At 33.8% G+C, this 8,506-nt stretch overlaps 2 pseudogenes; one reads left to right on the forward strand and one right to left on the reverse strand.

The window, feature by feature from the left end:
* Positions 1–5,999, reverse strand: part of LOC149566685 (DNA replication licensing factor MCM4-like) — a 43,919-nt pseudogene extending 37,920 nt beyond the window's left edge.
* A 750-nt stretch (positions 6,000–6,749) lies between these two features.
* On the forward strand, positions 6,750–8,245 carry LOC149566686 (cullin-1-like; annotated as a pseudogene).
* Positions 8,246–8,506: the final 261 nt, after the last annotated feature.

Below are 8,506 nucleotides of genomic sequence, written 5' to 3' on the forward strand. Positions count from 1 at the left end.
GGTACGTGAGGCCCGAATTTGTAGATGAAACCAAAATAATGTCACACAGCCGAGAGGAGTGGTAACCCACTTCTCCTCTTTCACTTATCAAGGGTATAAAGTTCCTTGAGGCTTAGCCCGAGTGACAAAATCTTGATTCCAAGAGAGGTGTCTTTGGATTCACCTCCCGATCTTTATACTCCGCCGGAATGCTAGAGTTGAGGTCATCCCAAGGGGTGATGAAATCCCCAAGCAGGCCTCCTAAAACTTAAACAAGATTTTGGATCCTAATCTTATGCACCCAAGATGGCCTCGAAAGATGACAAGGGGAGAGAAGACTTGGATGATCTTGGGCTAAAAGATAGAATTATTTTCCAATTGATGTTTAAGTTTTCTAATCTATACCTTGCAAACACACATGTTTAGGATGCAAATGTTCAATTCCAACTTGAAGCGTTAACAAAAGTAAAATCGATCGAAGAATGAATACACCAAGAAGATTTAGGGTCAACAAAAGTAAACTCGCGCGCTCGGAGGCCCTCCACATCAAGTATCAATTGATTTTTCTTTAAGGCATTCAAGATTGAGTGTGAGTTTGTTTTAAGCCCAAAACAAAGATGTGTGAAATTCGATTTCAAGCGCACGCTCAGAGGCCCTCCACGTCAAGATTTGTTCAATTTTTTTTATGCCCAAATCAAGTGTTAGCGAGACTAATGTGCATTCAAAGAATTTTATAACTTAGAAAAATCAATAAAAGCTTAAGTGAGTGGAATTTAATTTTTGTGGAGCACTTAACACCTTCTTAGGTAGACCCATCCCCATATATGGCGCTGATATTGCAACCAATGGTTAGAATGATGGGTGATTAAAGAGGGTGAGTCCAACAACAAATTTACTCAAAGTGTCTTTATTTGTTTTTATAATTTAGAAAGTTTCTAAAATGTAGATTCTTTTTATGCCCCAAAAGATGAAGTGTGAGATATTGTAATGATTAATTGACCTTTTACATTCAAGATTGGATTTGTTTTTTTAATCATGCATTCATAAAAAAACAAACTTGATTTTAATCCATGACACTCAAGAGTGATTTTAGCAACATGCATTCAAAGACAAGTGATTAAACATTCAAGTTTTTTTTCTTTGAGCATTCAAGATTGAGATTTTGTGTGTTGTTTTAAGAACTTTGAAGTGATTTGTTTTAACTTTAGATAATTCAAGATTGTTTTGGACTCAAAAGTGAACATGACTCTTTGGACTTTGCTTTCCATTCAAGATTTTGTGTTCTAGTTTGCATGTTTTAAGCCCAAAAATGATATTTCTAAATTTTTTTGATGCATGAAAAACTTAAGAAACATTCAAGATTTTGCAACAAGACATTTGTTTGGAACAAATAAAAAAGCTTTTAGGACAATTTTGGCAACCATTTAGGACTCTTAGTTTTTCATGAGATTTTTAAAAGAACTTTAAAATACTTGCAAATGAGGTTTGTTTTATCCTTGATTGATGCTTTGAGTTTGATTTAGATTTTAGTGTGCACTTAGTGTTGATTTTGAACCTTTCGAAATGAAAACTTGAAGTTCTTTTTAAATTTTCAAAAATGAAGTGTTCCTAACTTTGCATGAATGCATCTAAAACTTTGATGTTGCAAGGATGCAAATGATTGGATTGGTTTAGTTTCACTTGTTAAAAGATTTATTTTTTTTGCAAATTTTTAGTTTTTAATGGATTTAAGTATGATTTGGGGGTTCATTTTAAGCACTAAAAAGAAGTGTGTATGATTTTGCTTCCTTAAAAAAAAAATGGCCAAAATCTCTCACAAGAAGAAGAAGAAGAAGTAGATGGAATAAGAAGAATATAGACAAGAAGAGGAAGAAGAATTCCAAGTGCTTTGTCTACCTATAAGCTTGAAAAATCTGCAAACACTATGAGATAGACTATGAGTTCTTTTGTCTTCTTCATGCTCATGTGGACCTACAAAACCAATTTATACAATCCTACCAATCACAAAAACAAGCAAAATTAGCCAAAATTAGCAAATGACATACAAAACTTGACTAAAAAAGCTAATGAAGATGACCCATGCGGGGTCCCACCGGGCGTGCCAAAATGTATATGAGCAATGTTAGTATGCTAATAGAAAGCAAATTTAAATATAGCTTCTACAAACTAAACAAAATTCATAAAATTCAAGATAGACTAAGATGAGCTCTCAATTGAGAATATGGGCCATTAATGGGCTCTCTCAATAAGAAGCTCTCTTGTTGAGTGGCTTTGTCTAAATAGATAGGATGTATGATCAAGCTTATGCTTCAAAAAGGGCTTCAAATGGAGTTGGAATTTGGGTGTGAGTGTATGGTTTTGATGTAAAATGGCTTCTTAAAATGGCATTATGACTTTACTTCATGGATTGTGTTCTTTTGCAAAGGGGAAGGATCCAATTTATAGGCAAGAGGCTTGAGGGATTGAGGGCTAAGATGCAAGGATGGGGAAAAGCTCATGGAGGGCTCATATTGCATGAGAGGAGAGCACATGGATTATGCTTCCTTACAACCAATCAGGGAGGGACACATGCCACAGGGTGAGAGCATGGAGGAAAGGGGAAGGATGAGTCAACAAAGGAGGCTCAAGGGATAAAAATCTTCATAAAGACCCTCATAATGGCTTGTAAGAGCAATGAAAGGATTTGGAAGAGTCATTTATGGCCTAGTGGACTTCATAAAGTTTTATGGTTGGGATATTTTGAGGGAGATGAGAGGAATTTCGACTTGGGCTTGATTAGGAAGGTTTTAAGCTTGCTTAAGATTGTGCAAATGATTAGAAGATGGATTAGGATGGTTTAGGATTAGCTTAGGCATAGGCAAGTGGATGACATTTAATGAAGGTGGGTGAAGGAGGAGATATTTGTTAACTTTGGCTTGGGTTAGTAAGTCTTAACCCATTTTTAGGGAATGTGACAAGGTTAGGAGGGGATTAGGATTAGGTTTAAAGACATCTTCTAGAAGAGTCTAGACTTTGGATGAGGACGAAGACTTTCTAGAAGAGTCTAGAACTTCTTAGGATGAGGATAAATTAGATTTTTAGGAAATAAATAAAGTTTTATTTATTACAAAGGTTTGGGTTGAGGAGATATTTATTAAAACTTTTTTAATAAACATGAGGATTACTATTTAATCTTAATTAAATATTTTGAGTTGGGATTAGGGGTAGGAAATGATGGGATTAGCCTTTAATCAAAATTAAATAAGAATTAGAAGATTTTGGAAGAGGTTAGCGGTCTTAAGAAAATTGGCCAAGTTTTGGGCAAAAAATAAATTAATTATTTTTTTTGAAATTTTTGGTCAATTTATTAATTAAATAATTAATAAATAAGGAAATAATGTTTACATAAGATTTAAACATTTTTGGGAGGGATTCCTTAATTAAATATTTTTAATTAAGATAAAGGGATTTAATGGCATAAAAATAAATAAATGAATAAAATAAATAATTAATTAATAAATGATGATGTCATCAAGAATTTTTTTAGAAAATAGAAATACTTTATTTTCTAAAGGATTTAGGTGTCTACAGTACCTAGATCCCCAACAAGTAGGATGTTGATATCAACACGAAAAGTAACGCCTGAAGCTAGTTTTACTGCAGTTCCCCTGAAAAGCTGTTTAAGAAGCATAATGGTTAACATATGGTTCAAAGAACATGCAACAAATTACCAATTAATCGATAATGAATGCAAAGAAAGATACCTGGCATAAGATCCCTTTCTTTACATCTTCTAGCTCCCAAATACTCAGAGCTAAGGACCTAGTTAGCCTCTCATAGATATTGGGCATGCGAGATAGTTCTTTCAACTTCTCAATTTGGAAATTGGCAGTCAAAATTCAATTTTAGAGCTTGCAAAATTCATGTTATATACAAAAGGTAAAAATTATGAGTTTATACCTTAGCTTCATAATCAGCTGGTGACATATCACCCTCTTGAAAAGAGGCAAAACTATCACTATTGGTATCATGTTCCATTGGATCTTCGGCTTGCAATCTTGTCTTGTCTGCCTTTTTCAGATGAAGGCAATTGATGTAGGTCTGCACCAGCAAATGATTTACAAATTAGAATTAGAAATCATAGAATACAACATTAAGGTCCTCATTTCCAACTTAAATGGATTAAGATAGGCTTGAGAGCTTTGCTTTAAATAGAGATTTGACAATCCTTTGGTTTGGTCCCACTCTAACTGTCATAGCTCTGAAAATCCTAGTAACCTACAAAAAAAAACCAATGTCAACCTTCAAATGCTAACACTTGACAATAAAAATGAGTGTAGAATTATTATATCATGTAATGTCAGACACACCTCGATTCAATCACCAGGTTTGGCCGCATCAACAAGTTTGTCGTGCATCAACAAGCTAACAGTGTGCAAAATTTCCTCCTCTGGAATGGCATCAGGCATTTCTTGTAGCCTTAAAATATGCTTATCAGCAAACCTAACCACAAAGTAAAAGGATATAGTTGTCTTCAGAGTCTTGAAAATGCAGCTTCAAATCATGCATAAACTAAAATCAACAAGTTCCTACCTGCATCTGTTATGCATCAATGTCAAATAATTCATAGCAGCACATTCTGGCCTTGCACAACGTGTAGTTTCATCAATCTGACCTGAGCATTTGAAGCATAAAATAGGATGTGAATACAAATCCAACAAAAACACTTTTAGACAGCAAGTACCATTGTACGTAGTGAAGCAAAGATATGAGATTTTTTTTAAAAGCATGAAATACATTTGACAAAATTCGGTAGAAGATTCTCATGGAATATGAGAATAAAATTTGGTGTGAAAGTTCTCATACAAGGATTTTTTCACACTAAAAAAATGTGCTCTCTCATATATAGCTTTCATCAAGCAAACATCTCAATGTTAGAAGAACCTCATGTACGGTGTCCTATTAGTTCCAATTAAGGTTACAGAGAGCAGATCAACAGTGGCTGTGTCACAATAAGGAGTAAGATCTTATTTGCAAAATCTTGGAATCTAAAAGCTTCTGAGATCACTTTCATAAGCATGAATCTGTTTAAAGCCGTAGATTCTCCACCATAGTTTATGCAAAATAGAATTGAGAAACAAACATAACATACAATGAAGACACAATTAACTATTATATTAAGAGTTCAATTGCAATCCAATGAATTACCTCTATCAACAGGTATTGGTGCTGGAGCATATCCACAAACAAGGCACCTAAAGAATGCCTCTTTGATTTCTGGTATAATTGAGCTGCACCGAATTATCATTCCTTTGACTGAAACCATCTTCTCAATATCTAGATTTCATAGACAACAAAACCCCCTTATTAGATTTTTCAAATAGCATTGAACAATGAAGATGTAACTTTAAAAAGCATTGCCTACCTAATGGATTCAGATCTTGCATGTTAACTGTATCTCTAAGATTGAATATTCTTGCTTGAATGCAATGGCAGTTATATGTAAGTCTGAGGCATATTTATGTGCATAAATAAACAAAATCTGAAACAACAAAGTCATTAAATGAAAACATACTAATTGACAAAACATATTTTTCCAAAAATACAATTCAGTCACTTGTATGTGCTTCTCCCACAAAGGCTTGAGGTGAATAGCTACATCCATCAATACAATGTCAAAAATGGTGAGAACTTCAGGAGGATATCTGACCATCTTGCCATAAAGGTCTTCATCATATTCGAAGATGTTCATTGCATCAATATTCAACGAATCACCTTCGACTTCCATTGTCTAAATGAGAAATCAACTAAATGAAGTGAATACAAAATAAAATGTGCTCAACCAATAATTTGAAATGAGACTAGATGGTAACCATAAGAAGCCAGCAGGGACAGATTTGAACCTGTTCCAAGAGCCTCATGTATTTCCCCTCGAGGTCTAAAGGATCATCCCTAAAATTCCTTAGAAAGTGTTGAACTGCTTGATTGACATCTTGAACACTTATGTTTGTGCCCCAAACAAGCATAGGGGGGGTTTCCATCAAGGTCACCCTCGGAAGACTGGGGCATCTAATTATAACAACCAAAAGAGGTAATGAATGTGTGTTTCAACAGAACATATTATACAAATTGAAAAGAAACGATTGACTCAATTGATAGGCAGCTCTCTGTCCAAAAGTTTTCTTGGTACAAGGCAATATCTTCAAAATAGGTTTCTTTAATGTAGAAGGCACCAAAAGTTGGTACATAGGCATCTGCTATGTTGATTCCCTGAGGAGACAGTTGCTTGGATAGTCAATGTCGACCACCCATTGAGGTTTGTAGAATAGAAGGGTTTTCTGGTATGACCCATTTGATAGGACCCTGGGAATCTCCATGGTTGAACTAACCTAGAATTTGGGTGTGCAGGCTAACATACCATTAATATAGTTTTTAATGCTTCTCACCAGCAATAAAGAATGTTTTATTAGCCCATTATTTAGCTGGTTCACCTTTATTACTTCAAACAATCTAATCCAATGTTTATAAAAGTAGAGTTCTGTTTATTAGAATATGATACATTTTCTATTTTGGTATGTCCAGGTTACATACTCCATATTCTTAATAGATGGTTCAATTTCTTTTTGTACTAGTCTAGTTTTAATTGCTTTAAAAAATTTTAAATGACTATTGTTTGGAATTATCAAGTATAGATTAACCCAGACTTTGCCAAAGGCCATAAAGCATGAGGAATGGAAACTTTACACATCTGGAATTCATGATGTGAATGAAAACTTTACAATCTAGAATTCATGACGTGAATAACAATCTTCATCCATATAATGCTATTTTAAAATTTAGGACTTTGTCTTGTTATGTGTTGTGATATATAATTAATATTTGTTGAAATTGCAGGAAGAAGCTTGCACAAAGACTTTTTTTTGATAAAAGTGCAAATGATGATCATGAAAGAAGCATATTGAAAAAGCTGAAGCAATAGTTTGGTGGCCAATTTACTTCTAAAATGAAGGGAATGGTATGCTGCATCATACATAAATAAAAAACTCACTTTGATTCTTATCAATGAAGTTAATCTAATTGTAAATTGTGTAAAAATCTGTGTGCTTGTATGTAGGTCACAGATTTAACATTAGCAAAGGAGAACCAAGGGCATTTTGATGATTATATTAATGAAAATTCTCAAGCACATCCTGGCATAGACTTGACTGTGATAGTTTTGACAACTCGATTTTGGCCGAGTTACAAATCATTTGATCTTAACCTGCTTGCCGAAATGGTATGCCCATTTTGTAGACAATATACCTTTTAAATTTGCCAATTTTTGAAGTAGGTTAACATTTTGACCTTTGCTACTTAATGCAGGTAAGATGCATAGAGGTGTTCAAGCAGTTCTATCAGACAAAGACAAAGCATAGACAACTTACATGGATATAATCTCTGGGTACTTGTAATATTAATGGGAAGTTTTACCCTAAGCCTATGGAACTTGTTGTTACTACTTACTAGGTAATTTCCTTTTTGGTTGATTACTGGCTAACAGTTAGATTCCTTGATTCATGTAAAATGGCATTAAAGGTCATTTTATACTGATCATTACTGGGAATTTCTTCTTCCAGTTTCTGGTTAAGAATTAGTTGGGTAGGATAAGTTAAAGCAATGGTTAATGTCATTAATTGTTAATGACCATACATTGATAATTTGATTCATTTTCTACTTATGCTATCTGTTTAAAGGAAAACTAAAATTGATGTGTTATAGAAACCATAAATATGAAAAGTGAATACATCACATTTATCAGTGTCAGTTTCCTTGATATATCTGGAATTCACTTCTTTTTCCTTGTGTAACTTACTCTGTGGTTATGATATGCAAGCATCAACATTCTTGCTATTCAATGCATCTAAAAGGCTAAGTTACTCAGAAGTGAAGACTCAATTGAATTTGACCGATGAAGATATTGTCAGATTGCTACATCCTCTTTCATGTGTGAAACATAAAATTCTCAATAAAGAGCCAAATACAAAAAATGTGGCACAAACAAATGTCTTCGAAGTCAATTCAAAATTCACTAATAAGATGAGGAGAATCAAGGTATGAACTCTGATATAAAAAATTGTATAGTATTTTGCCTATCTATTTTTAACAAAAATTAATGCATGTGGAGATCACATGGGAATTGGTTTCTACCTGATTGCAGATTCCACTCCCACCAGTGGATGAGAAAAAAAAGGTGATTGAGGATGTGGATAAAGATAGACGTTATGCAATTCTAATCAATAAATTATGAGTTAGCTAAAGATCAATGCTAATATGTTTTCTCATGAATCTTTTTCCAGGGTGTTGCTACTCTAACTCCTAGATTGATTTCACTTCATTTTAAAGTACTGGCATTTACTCCTAGACTGATTTAACTTCATTTTAAAGTACTGGCTTTGAATTTGTATTTATTAGACATCATTTTAGAGTAGTAAAGTTGTAATATGGATAATATGGTAACAAAATGTGATCAATGCCAATGGTAGTCACCTGGTGTTAAAGAAATCAGGAA

Source organism: Cupressus sempervirens, chromosome 3 (genome assembly GCF_028749045.1).
Source record: "Cupressus sempervirens isolate cs-2001-9-10 chromosome 3, ASM2874904v1, whole genome shotgun sequence".
NCBI lineage: Eukaryota > Viridiplantae > Streptophyta > Pinopsida > Cupressales > Cupressaceae > Cupressus > Cupressus sempervirens.